Raw genomic sequence first — 13,985 nt, 5'->3', positions numbered from 1 at the left:
ATTCAGACTCACAGAGCCAATGAGCTGGAAAGAGGCTCTGGAAGGAATCCAGCCCTGCAGGTGAAGCCATGACTGGGCCAGGGAAGCTCAAGCCAAGGCCCCTGCTGATATAAAGTTCTTTCATTTACAGGCCTAAAGCACTCTGAGCTCTCTACTGCTGGATAAAATTCTGTCTTATATAAGACCTGGCTCACTCAGCCACTACAGTGCACCAACTCACTAACCATGTTTGTAGAGTTTCAAAGTCTAGGACTGTTTTGGTTTCCTGGAACACCTGGTTTTTCTTCTCTGAGGAAAGGAGGTCCTCGGGGACCTCATAGAAGTATATGCCAATATTCTAAAGCTCAGATGCCCTTCCTAAGGGATGACACACACATGTGTCTCAGAATCCCATCTCAGTCGTTAAAAGACAGGGAATACCTATTGTACTGGCTGGTTTTGTGTGTTAACTTGACACAAGCTGGAGTTATCACAGAAAAAGGAGCTTCAGGTGAGGAAATGCCTCCATATGAGATTCAGCTGTAAGGCATTTTCTCAATTAGTGATCAAGGGTGGGAGGGCCCACTGTGGGTGGTGCCATCCCTGGGCTGGTAGTCTTGGGTTCTATAAGAAAGCAAGCTGAACAAACCAAGGGAAGCAAGCCAGTAAGAAACATCCTTCCATAGTCTCTGCATTAGCCCCTGCTTCCTAACCTGCTTGAGTTCCAGTTCTGATTTCCTTTAGTGATAAACAGTAATGAGGGAATGTAAGCTGAATAAACCCTTTCCTCCCCAACTTGCTTCTTGGTTATGATGTTTGTGCAGGAATAGAAACCCTGACTAAAACAAATTGATACCAGGAGTGGGGTATTCCCCTTCAACAAACTGACCATGTTTTGGGGAGGACTGTGGAAGGACTTTGGAACTTTGGGCTAGAAGATCCACTGGGTGTTAAGAGCTTTCTGAAATGTTTTGTAGGAGCATGGAAGACAATGTTAAGAACAGTGCAAATAATGGAGACCTGGCTTGTGAAATTTCAGAGGGAAAAATTAAAGACTCTTATCAGGGCTGTTGCTGTTTTGATTGTGAAGATCCTGTGGTTTGGTTAGCTGGGGCTGAAGAATCAGCTGTGATTAATAAGATACCAGAACTACAAAATTGAAACATTTGCATTACTGGGACTATTGATGCTGGTTAGCTGGAGCTAAGATATTAGCTCTTCCATTGCCTGACAAATACAGACGAGGATGCTCACAACCAACCAATGGACTGAGCACAGGGTCCCCAGTGGAGGAGCTAGAGAAAGGGCCCAAGGAACTGAAGGTATTTGCAGCCCCATAGGAGGAACAACAATATGAACCAACCAGTACCCCCAGAGCTCCCAGGGACTAAACCACCAACCAAAGAGTACACATGGAGGGACCCATGGCTCCAGCTACATATGTAGCAGAGGATGCCCTTTTCAGACACCAATGAGAGGAGAGACCATTGGTCCTGCAAAGGCTCAATGCCCCAGTGTAAGGGAATGCCAGGTCAGGAAAGTGGGAGTGGGTGGTTTGGTGAGCAGGGGGAAGGGAGGTGGGAAAGGGGTTTTCAGAAGGGAAATGAGGAAAGGGGATAACATTTCAAATGTAAATAAAGCAAATATCTAATAAAAATGTATAAAAGCAATTAATGAAATATATGTATAGGAGATAAAAAATAAAAGGCATGTTATTCATGGTCAGAAATATGAAACAAAGAAGAAGAAGAGGAAGAGGAGGAGGAGGAAAAGGAGGAGGAAGAGGAGGAGGAGGAGGAGGAAGAAGAAGAAGAAGAAGAAGAAGAAGAAGAAGAAGAAGAAGAAGAAGAAGAAGAAGAAGAAGAAGAAGAAATTAGCAGTGATTAAGAAGAGATCAGTGTCATTGAGGTAAAGGTAAAATCTTCGGGGAAGTGTTGTGTTTTCTGAGAGCACAAGGAGGCTAAATTCCATAGATAGCCAAGGTTGTACCTTGTGTTTGCAGTGGGACTTGGTAATGTGTAAGAGTCACAGAGGTGGTACTGGCTTTGAAGGTTGAAGGGATCATGAATAGCAGCTGAGGTTTGGCACTGTGAGAGGCTGCAGAAGGCCATTGGTGAAGGTGCAGCCTCAGTTGCAACTGATGGCCCAGGACTGAAGGGGTCATGCAAAGGAGCTGAGGCTTGGCACCATAAAGAGAGCCTATGAGAGGCTATTGGTGAAGCCTAGGTGCAGTGGAAGACAGCAGTGATTTGGAGATGCCAGTACTATGAGATGACCACCAAGAACAGCAGCAGCAGTGGAATACAGGCAGCTGGAGCCTAGAAGACAAGGTGTGTGCCACAAATGGCAGAACTGGACAAGTGACCCAAGCCCTCGGAGGAGCCCAGAAGATCGTGAGTGGATCCCAGACATTGGACGGTTGGAGTTTGATCTTGCTTTTGATTGTGACTGTGTCCTGATGTTTTTCCCTCGTGAAGAAAGAAGGTATTTTAGTGGAGCCCACAGTTAAGAGACTCTAAATTTTTAAAAGACCTTAAAATTTAAAAGATATTTTAAAGGGATTTAACTTTTAACATGCAAAACTATGGGACTTTTAAAGTTATTTATACCTTGGGGATGCATAAGAAAGTAAGGGTTGAGGCTTAATGGCGATGTTTTTGTGTGTCAAGTTGACAATGGGTCAATTGTACTGTCTGGTTTTGTGTGTCAACTTGAGTTATCACAGAGAAAGGAGCTTCAGTTGGGGAAATGCCTCCATAAGATCCAGGCATTTTCTCAATTAGTGATCAAAGGAGAAGGGCCTATTGTGGGTGGTGCCATCTCTGGGCTGATAGTCTTGGGTTCTATAAGAAAGCAAGCTGAACAAGCCAGGGGAAGCAAGCCAGTAAAAAAACATCCTTCCATGGCCTCTGCATCAGCTCCTGCTTCCTGACCTGCTTGAGTTCCAGCCCTGACTTCCTTTAGTGATGGACAGTAATGTGGAAGCTGAATAAACCCTTTCCTTCCCAACTTGCTTCTTGGTCATGATATGTGTGCAGGCTTAAAAACTCTGACTAAGAGACCCACCATGCAGCTCATCAGTCTTTTCTTCTCCAAATCTCACAGCCCCAACATCATTCATTAGATTTCCTATCTTAATCTTTGTCAAAGTTCCAAAGAATTGGAAATTGATCAGACTCGAGAGATGGCCCAGGAACTGGGACCACTTAAAGAGAACTGGAATTTAGTTACTAGTACGTTGAGAAGCTCACAGTCATCTTCAACTCCAGGACATCCAGCACACTTTTCTAGCCTCCAAGGGCCCCTGCACATAAGGGTAGGTACAAGCACACACACATGCTTGTATGCACATACATTAAAATAAATCTTTCAAAAAAGGAAATTGAAACTAAGCTTTGATTTTTTTTAACTCAGTTATTTTCCAGCCATGCATATTTGGGGTGGAAAAATCACTCAATTGTCATAATATTCTAGATCCTTCATCTTGAATATGGAATCTTTAAAGGGCTGTTATGTGACTGAAATGAAATACCATGTGGATAAGTACCAAAGGAAGTGCCTGTTAATTTTGAGGGTGAGTTTGGAATAAATATTTGCTTTTCATCCAGGTTATTTTATATTTTATAAAGATGTGACAAGATAAGCCACACACACACACACAGGTGATACTGGGTCAGGTATCATAGTGGAGAGCTCTTCGAACTCGAAATTAGATTTGCATTCCAGCACCTCTGAGGATCAGCTGTGAGACAAGTAACTTAACATCCCAGGCAAAGCAGCCTTGTTCAAGGATGCTGTATCTTGTTCCAGATACCATTGTAAGACCAGGCTAGGGTAAGTGAGACAAAGCACTATTTGTGGCATAGACCCAAGGTTTAACTAATATTTTAATAAACAAGAATAAGGTCTAACAGGTGTGATCAAGCTGTTGGCCAGAGGCCACATGAGCCCGAGAGCAGTGATTAACATAGTCCAAGACATTTGTAGATCCTGGTGTGTAGCAACTGTTAAAAAGTTAGACTCCCCGTGCTAGAAGCACTTAGAAAAGTAACTATAGCAAGTGTTCAACAAAAGCTGTTATTAAAAGAGTGCCCCAGCCAACAACTGGCAGGTGAGCGTCATGACGTTGAAAAGCTTCTGCACAGAGTCAGTGAGAAGTGGCCAAGTGGGCCAAGGCGCACACTGTAAAGCAGAGGAGCTGAGTTCGGTCCCCAGACCACAGTGCAGAAGGAGGGAACTGGCTCCCACAAGTTGTCCTCTGACCTCCGCACAATCACTGTGATATATACTAAAGTGATTTTTTTTAACTTTTATACAGCAAAAGAGGCTGTGAAGTAATGAGTCACCCTCACAAAATGGAAAAAAGTCCTTGCTAGCTGTACATCCAACTGTGGACTGGTATCCAGAATAAGAACTCTTAAAAATTGTAAACAAACAAAAACAATAATTGAAGAAGGTACCATATTCATAAACAGATACTTTTAAAGAGAAATCTAAATGGCTAATAAGACTTTAAAAGGTGTTCAACATCATTAACAATAGCGAGGGGGTGGGGGAAACAAATTGAAAGATCGATGAGATTCCCTCTCACCCCAGTGACAATGACGGCCATCATGAAAGCAAGTGGCAACAGAGTGCTGGAAAGAATGTGGAGAAACAGGAAACCTCACTCACTGTTGGCGGGAGGGAGTGTGAACGGGCACCACTACTATGCGAATCAGTCTGCAGGGTTCTCAAAGAGCTAGAAACAGAACTTCATGACCCACCATATCTCTCATAGACATCTACCCAAAGGACTCTATATCCTACTCCAGAGACACTCACTCAAACACCATTGTTGCTTGTCTATTCACAACAGTTAGAAAAGAAAGCAGCCTGGATATCTGTCAATAGATGGATGGATAATGAAAAGGTGATACATTTACACAGAGGAATTTTCATAGCTGTAAATAAAAGTGAAATTGCAAGTAAATGGATGGTACTAGAGTGAGGTGACCCAGGACCCAGAGAAACAAACTCTACATGCTCTCTCTTATACATGGATCCTACCTCTACGATCTGTGTTTTCCTTGTAGAGGCCAGAAAACTAGAAAAGGGTCACTGAGTCAAAGGTTACCTCAAGGGATGGTGAGTGGCAGAAAATATGGAAACAAAGAGGGAGAATAATGGAAAGGATTGCTGAAATAAAGATGGAGAAGGAAGATGAGGGGAAGAAAGGGAGGGGTTAACCAAACTGAATAGTATATGAAAAGCCCTGTGGAAATCTATTTGTAAACCCATTTTAATACATAGTTTTAAAAGATTGTCAGAAAGAAGATACCCTGCAAGCTAGATAGTGCACCTAATAGCTATAGTTATTTAACCAAGCCACAACGTTACCTCCTTATGAATTCCCCCCAAAACAATACAAGTGCTTGCCATTCCTTTTGGTTGCCCACCAGAACTAACTGAAAAGATCCTATTGATGAAGACATCACACGTCTTGGTGGAAAGCTGTAAAGATCTGAGCTGGAACTGGGCTGAAAGCTTCCTCCATGCTGGCTAGTTTCCACAGTTCAGGAAGTTACTATGCAGGCATCAAGGGGTGGGGCAAGAAAACAGTGGTCTTACCCAGATAAGAACTCTTGTGAACTATAATACCAAGCCAGGCAAGATGTGTTTACTGGCACAATGGTGTCATAACTGTTATGGGGGTAACCATCACTTAATTTGGTTTGGGGGCCAACTCTGAAGGAGAAATGCATGCCTAGTACTGTAAACCTGATTTAAAATCCCATGGATGAAGAGGTCTTGGGTGGGGGGAAGGGGAACTTGCCACTATTGTTCAGCTAAATTGACATGGTGCCTATCTGCCTGCTAAATATTTATGTCTATGCTCACAGACAAGCGTTATTTTCAGTCTTAATCAGAGAAGTTTGTCTTTGCAATGAATGGTGGTGAATACAGAAACCCAAGGCTGCCGAAGGTGCAGAGAACACAGGGTGGCCGAGTGCTCAGCCCCAAAGAAGACATTTACACCACACCATCTAAGGCTCAGAGAACAAGGACGAAGAGGGGATGGAAAAAAAATAAATGAGCGAAAAGATAGGGGAAAGAAATATTTTCTTCTGGGCAAATCACAGCCAATGCAATCTCGACCTCCCAGCATCCACAGCTGCCTGCAAGAAGCCTGCATAAAGCTCAACCTGTCCATAGTCAACCATGGATCAAGGAGGAGCCCTCGAGGCCCTATGACTCCTGGTTGATTCTAAAGAAGGGCAGTCAGTTGTGTACCTAATGATGAAGATCTCATCAGATTCCAGTCAGTAATTCTAAGCATGTAGTCACACAGACAGCCCTGGTTAAACTCGGCGGGTATAAAACAAAAAAGATGTGAACATGGAAAAGAAACTCCTATAGGAGAGGGGACCATTAGAGATAGAAGATGAGAGGGAGACAAAAGAAAGAGGGGAGAGCAGCAGTAAGTGTGTGTGTTTGTGTGTATGTGTATGTGTACATGTATATCTGAAACTGCCAAAGAGCCAATCCAATAAAAGATTTTTTTGAATTAGTTCATCATTTTGCACCAATGAAATGACTTATAAGCTGGCAGTATGATACTCGAATCTCATTTTTCTTTTCAAAAAAAAAAAAAATGGTGCACTTTTAAAGTTCAGGTCTTGCTCAGTGGCATCGTAGGATAAATCCAAAATGGTGTTCATGATTTTCCTGAATATTAAATTCTTGCTATTGCTTCCTCGCCCCGTAGCCCCCAAAATGCAAAAATTGCTTTCTCGACTGTTTAGAGCATGTCGTTTTATTTAGCTTTTATATTTCATACATAATGAACTTTTCATGTCATTTTACTTTATTATTGATAATCTAGCCCAGAGTTACTATTTCCAATAGTCATTCTGCCCTTTCTCTTATCATAATAACCCACTGCTACCTTATCTTGTCTTCCCCAGAAGTACCCGCCTGGTGCCTTGTTATTTCATTATCTAGTGGAATCCGTGGGACTGTTCGTTTGAGAAACAATAGGCAAGATCAGAAAGGGTCGGAGACTTTGCCAAGCACATCTGCATTAGTCACCAAATGAAGAACTTCACAGGAAATCAATCAGAGGATTTCTAGCCCAATGTTTTTGTCCAAAAAAAGAAAAAGAAAAAAGAAAAAAAAAAAAACACAGTACTTAGCAATAGGCATAGAATATATTCAACATAAAAACGCAATTATGTAAAAACTCATTTCATGTGAATACAATGATTACAACCTTCAAAGTCATCCAGCCTGTATAAATAGGCTCATTCAGCCTAATGATAGATTGGTAGGTAAGTAGACAGCTATTCAGTGATAAAAATAAGAACTCCAAGATTCATTTCTGTTTTTTTTTTTTTCTCCTCATCCAATTTGTCAGCCAACAAAGTTCCATTCCACTTTCTGGAGTTCCACTCCTCTGCCCACTGTTCATGGACAGAAATAGTCGGTGAGCGCATACACGTGTTTTAGTGCCACTTATGTCCCTTATTCTCTCAGTCTGGAATTAGTGCCTGCGGATAGCGCGGCTCCCCGGGAGTGCTGCTCCGGTGCTGAATTTAGCACATTGGGGCAATTTCTGTAGGAACCACTTATGGTGGCAAAAACCAAGGTTCAAACTTCAGTTCTAGAGGACATCGAAGGGCGCGTCAAGATGATGGAGAGGGCTCTTTTCTGAGCACACGTGTCTGCAGGCATCACAACACGGTTGCCAAAGTTTGCTGTTTTCTGGGGACAGCTTATAAATGACTGCTGCAGATTCTCTGGGCGCTGAGCAAACACCGCCCTTCCTGACATTGCTTCTGTGCTGGAGTTTCTCTCCAAGGTTGCTACCACTGTTTCTTTAACACTAAGGACACACTTTGTATTCCTCAGGGCATTAGTGACATCATGTCCTCGTGCTGATCTGGATACCGTTCATCAAATACATCAAATATCGTTAACTGACTTCAACTGGGGTCTAACTCATCTATAGAGAATGAGAAAAAAGTAGTTCTTTCATTCAACAAGTAATTATTTTACACAAATATAAATTCATTTGTTAATTGAAATAAAATTATTTTTCTACCATAGAAACTGATTCTCCATAGCTTTTATAGTGAAGAAAGTAAGTCCTAGAACTACACAGAAAGAATCCACAGTTCATGTTCTCACCTAATAATAGGGAGTAAGTGCCTATTACACGCCAAGTTAAGCCACATAACGAGAACAAGGCAAACTTACTCCTTGTACTCTTGGAGTTCACTCATGTCTTAGGGGTTCTATCACTATGATGAAACACTATGACTAAAAGCAGCTTGGGGAAGGAAGGGTTTATTTGGCTTACACTTCTACATCATAGTCCATCATTGAAGGAAGTTAGGACAGGAACTCAAACAGAGCAAGAACCTGGAGGCAGAGGCCATGAGGTGAGGGGTGCGTCTTACCAGCTTGTTCCTCATGGCTTTGTTCAGCATTTCTTATAGAACCCAGGACCACCAGCCCAGGGGCAGTACTACCCACAATGGGCTGGACCCTTCCCCATCAATCACTAATTAAGAAAATGCCTTACAGCTGGATCTTATGGAGGCATTTTCTCAAATGAAGCTCTCTCCTCTCTGATGACTGTAGCTTGTGTCAAGTTGACATAAAACTAGCCAAGACATCTATCTAATGGGGACACAAACTACTTAAAATGACTGGGTATGGGGAGTGAGAGTATGAAGCAAGTGAAATCCATTCTGAAGTTGCCATGTGATGGGTTTGTTCCCGGGTTTCAGCACCAATGAAGGGGGCATAAAAAGAGAGAGAGGGGTTTAGAGAATATGGCATGGCGGTGTGGGGGAAGGGGGTGCCTAGGCGGGCCGGTACCCAGGCACCTCTTCCCCCTGAGGGGCCACACGCACACAGACATGGTATAGAATAGAGTTTATTCAGGGAAGAGATTTAGGAGTTAAGAGAGGCAGAGAGAGAGAGGGAGAGAGTAGAGAAATGGAGGCTGGCCATGACCACATGGAGAGAGGGGGGAGGGGAGGAGAGCCCAAGAGGGACAGAGAGGTGAGAGTGCCAAGAGGGATGAGAGAGAGAGGAGGGGCAAGTAGCCCCTTTTATAATGGGCCAGGTCTATGGGGCGGGGCATACCTGGCTATTGCCAGGTAAGTGTGGGGTGGAGCTTAGACGGAAGAATAACACCACACCCAGTCAAAGAAAGCTCTCAAAAGAGAAGCAGCTGCAACTGAGACCTGCAAAGATCTCAAAGAGGGTGAAAGAGACCAATGTGCTCTGGGAACAAGGGTGCACACTGGAAAAGGACTCTTGGGCAAAGGAATGCCTAGGGCACAGCAACCATGGTCAGCGGACTGGGTCATAGACTTGGGGGTTTGAATGCCTAGGGCATAAAGAGCAGCATTCACAGTAAGACCCCCCCCATAACCCCCACCCAGCCTGTCCTAGCTGCCTCACTCAGCCTCAGAGAAAGGCATGTGGCCCCACCTCTCCCAAGACCGTGTTTGGGGTTTTGTTTGTTTGGTTGGTTTTGTTTTCATTTTCTGAGGGGTGTGGTTTTGTTGGGGTACTTTTGTTTTGTTCTTTTTGTTTTGTTTTCTTTGGGTGTTTGTTTGTCTCTTTGTTCTAAGACAGCATTTCTCTGGGTAGCCATGGCTGTCCAGGAACTTGCTCTGTAGACCAGGCTGGCCTCTACCTTCCTTTGCCTGCTGAGTGCTGGGATTAAAGGCATGTGCTACCAACTCACCGTTAAGACCTGGGTTTCTTTCCTTAAAAAACATATCTGCTATTTCTGCCTACCCAACATCCTGTCATTTCTGACAACAATTTATCAGTTTTCCTTTTAAAAAATCTTCCCGGTCTATTCTTAACTTATGTACCACGTGAGACATAGCCTATCTTTTTATCTGAGAGTGGGCACAAATATGTAGGCATAAATATAAGAATATTATGTCTCCCTAATCACAGAGCATCCAGCACATGTCCAGGGACATTTCATTCTGAAATGGAGCTTGGAGATGGTGATGTCTCCAACCTACAGAAGTTATCCTGAAACCACTGAAGAATTAAAAAATACACCTCCCACAGGGCTAGCTGAGATAGCAGGTGGCCATCTCCTCTCCCATCCATTCGCATGATAGTAGTCTATTAAGTAACTGCTATGTGCCTTATGCTGTTATAAGCATCAGGATTATAAAATAAGACATGATTCTGTGTCAAACCTTTTTAACATCAGGCGGTAAGGCGAATAAAGTAATTCTGGCATTTAGTGGAGAGAATGGTTCCAAAATGGAATACCACAGGCAAGGTGAGGCTTCAGAGTCAGTCAGCAATGCTCTCCTTAAATCAGTATGGACCAAACTAAGGGACTGGTAGAAAGGAAGACTGATCTAGGCAAGGGCGTCAGATTCAAGAGACAGCAAGGAGGCAGAATAAGTAGGATCTGGAGGTCAGCTGTGGGAGGGAGCTTACACAGTCCTGGACTGGTGACTGGGGATGCTGATGTCCCTGATCAAGAATTTTCCTGGGAGAAGCACATTGGGCCATGGTGAGTTTCGTTGCCTTTGGGAACGCTTGCTGGAGGAGTCCGAAGCTGTAACGAGTCAGGAGCTCCCAAGAGAAGTCTGAGGAGACATGCATTTGTGGCAGATGATATTCATCTGTTTATGCGCTGCTTTTTTTATTCCTGAAGATTCTGTGTGCTTTAATTTAGGCAGTACCAACACCCACGTCATAATTAAAATCACAGCTATAAATGAGACCATCAAAGGTGAACACAGGCTTCAAAATAACAGTTTAGGTGAGAAACGAAGAAAGAAGAGTCGGTGTACACTGAGAGCACAGGGTCAGAACTGCACGGAGGGAGATGACAGCAGGAAGACCAGTAAGTTAGCCTTACTCCAGAGTAGCTCAAGAGGGACCTGGGCCACAAGAGATCCTGTACCAAACAAAATGAGAGAGGCAGGGGGAGGCAGAGGAAGAGGAGAGAAAATAGTATAGGAGATCAAGTCCTACCTATACAAATTTGAAACTCAACTCAGTTTCATGGGGTTGATGGAAAGATCAGGACGGAGAGAAGAGAGTGGATGTCATGAAGGAGCTGTGCGTTTTCATTGGCTGGTTTGATGCTTGGGATAATGTAAAACGGAAGACACACAAGTTTTTAACTCAAAATGGGAATGAAACCAATGAAATAAGAGGTCGAAGGGGCCGATAAATAAAGGACTGGGAGATGGATGTGGTAGTCCCTGGGGAGGGGACTTGTCTGGGTCAAAAAGGACACTTTAGCTTGGTATAGTATCAAATGCCTGTAGTCCCAGCGCTTGGGAGTCTAAAGCAGGAGGATAAGGAGTTCAAGGACAGCCTAGACTCTATAGTAAGGTGCAGGCAGAATTGGACTGCATAAGATCTTGTTGCAAACAACGGAAAACCATGAAGAACCACAATAAATGTGAAAGTACAGACAGCCGGGGCTGTATGCAGACCTGTGTAGGTAGTTTAGTGACCTAGGCTAGGCAAGGCTGATGGGGGAATATGTGTGTAGTAATTATGTTAAAGAAATCTACCATTTCTATTAAAGCATCTTATGAATTTGCCCCGGTTTCCAGGGTAACCACTTGATCTATGGTGGGGAGTTTCTAGAAGCCAGGAAACTCCACATAGTCACTAATGGTATTTTGTATTTTAGTTGAATCCACTGCCTGTTTGTTTGTTTGTTTTTGTCTTGTCTTGTTTTGTTTTGTTTCAGGTCATCTTTAAAACTTTCATCTTGTCCTGCCGTTCCTCAAAAGCCATCAGTAGTAAAGGCTCCTATTCCAAGCACCGGCCATGTGAAAATCGATATCCAGACATCTAAGATGAGGCGGTATCGAATCACTACTTGTAAGGCCTTTTTCTTGAAAGCAATGCTTGTTCCTAACAGTATCTATACTGTAAGTGGGCCCCCTCTAGGAGGATCTTTCCAGACTGTTCCAGAATATCACGATGTGAAGAGTCCTAATTGGTGATGGGTAAGATGCATACCTAAGGAAAACATCCATCCTTTTAGATGTGGATAAAATCCAGAGCTGTGTTCAGCAAGTGGGAATCTCACACTAGGTGAGGAATCAATGCCCAGGGAGCTCGCCCATCCCAGCGCAGTCACTATACAGCACACGAGCTGCAGCCCAGAGTGCCATATGGCACATCAGGACCTGTGCCAGGACCCAGATCTCCCTTCTCCCAGCCAGCAGTCACTCCTCCCTTCGTAACATCTGTTTTTCCTACTGAGCTGCAAATTCCACAGGGGCCATCACTTCTTCCACCTTGTTTGCCTAGGTTTTCCCAGCAGAGAGGTGGGAATTAAAAATATCTGTTGGCCAAAACACTAACTGCACTCCAGGTAGACAACAGGTGGTCCCTTTTGAGGTTTCCTGCAAAGCTGGTGAGCAGAGAAAAGAGTCTCCATAGAAAGGAAGAAAGAAAGAAAAAGAAAACCACCAACCTGTAAACACATGGTTTATGAACTCTGCCAATACCAGGAACTCTGGACACGACTTCAGGATATAAACCTTGGGAACAGAAGCCACACAGCCACCGCTTGCTCACCGCTCTGTGCCAAGTCCTCATTTGTCACAGTTGGCAGGCACTGTGCCCCTAGTCATCTTTATAGCTTGAAAACAGAAGTTTCCACATTGTCTCTAAGTCAGCTCTAACCAGCTTGAATCCTCCTTAAAATATTTAACAGGCTCTATCCTCTCCCCAAACACTGTAATCGCCAAGCCTCCTTTCATCTTACCATAATCAAACTTGCCTAAATTCCTATGAAAGTTGAAATTACATGCACATTAGCCATGCATTCCATCCGACAAGGGAAGGCCCCTGCAGTCACTGTAGAGTGAGGGTCTAAACCAGCTTTAGCCATCATTGAACTTGAGGTTGCTTTTTTTCCCCCCAAACAGGATCCTGTCAAGTTCTTCATTCTGATGAAACCATGTGCTGGCCTGAACGCCTGTCTTCTCTGACTTTTCAAATGAATCTGTTCGAAGGGTCTCTAGTGAAAATTACATTCCCCCTTAGTTTTCTTCAGCTTGGGTTTGGTTTGGGTGAAGTTGTTAGTGGTGAAAATAAGTACTTACATCTTTGCTCCTAAATCAGGAGCTGCTGCAGCGGCTTCTCCTACCTCCCATCCTGACAGCCTGCTGTTACTCACAGCTGGCAGACACAGCCGTGCCACGTCAGCCACACAGAACCTCTCTGCTTCAGCAGCAGTTTCCCCACGGAATAATTTAGCAGTAGCTCCTGAGGCTGGAAACATGATCTGATCACCATTTTGAGACAGTCCCACTAAAAGGGGCACTGCTTGAAGTACAGAGAGTAACCACACAGCCCTCTGCATGCCCCGATCAAAATTCCTGAAGACACTAAACATCACACTGGCTTTCTTAGCAATCATGACAGCTATTTAGAAAAATGCCCCACCTCAAAAATGTATCAGGATTAATGATAGCTCATTTAAAAAAAATTAATGAGTTTAGAATGGCAAAATATTGAAAAGGCTTTTGCTTAAAAACAGGGCCATGATTGAGTAAATTACTACAACTACATTGTAAAGCAAGACTAATAATAATTAACAATTCAGAGCTGGCACCATTGACACACAGCATTTTCTGAGTTATTATAGCATGGAAAAATGTATCATCATTTTTCCATTTTATACATATACATAATTTTGTACAATTATATAAAATTATATATCAGTTATGTGCACCTACATCGATAAAGGTCATAAAAGATGTGTGGTGGCAGCTGCTAATATTTCCTTTCTCTGAAAAAGTATGAAAGAGAGCATTGGCAGAGCGGAAGTTACTTTTTCAAAGGCTCAGAAGAAATAGCATCTATTATGTCCTATTTCTGTAAAATAGTCTCTTTGTGAATAGTGTGTGTGCTTAAAGGAACGTCTGTAAGTTTATGAAGTGCTAACTAGATATCTTAAAGCAGTGGGATTCTAGATGCCTTTTCTTTTACGG

General features: G+C 43.3%; 1 protein-coding gene across 1 annotated transcript in view; it reads right to left on the bottom strand.

The window, feature by feature from the left end:
• Sec16b (SEC16 homolog B, endoplasmic reticulum export factor) overlaps positions 1-13,139 on the bottom strand; it is a 61,884-nt gene extending 48,745 nt beyond the window's left edge. Inside the window, exons 1-2 of the mRNA XM_052200600.1 lie at positions 13,095-13,139; positions 12,461-12,628 (exon numbers count right to left, since the gene is read on the bottom strand). The gene's annotated coding sequence lies outside the window, so the exon portion shown is untranslated. The remainder of the gene's footprint in view (positions 1-12,460; positions 12,629-13,094) is intronic.
• Positions 13,140-13,985: the final 846 nt, after the last annotated feature.

The sequence above is a fragment of the Apodemus sylvaticus genome, chromosome 12 (assembly GCF_947179515.1).
Source record: "Apodemus sylvaticus chromosome 12, mApoSyl1.1, whole genome shotgun sequence".
Lineage (NCBI taxonomy): Eukaryota > Metazoa > Chordata > Mammalia > Rodentia > Muridae > Apodemus > Apodemus sylvaticus.
Note: the sequence above shows the minus strand (reverse complement) of the source record. Positions and strands in the feature narration are given on the sequence as shown.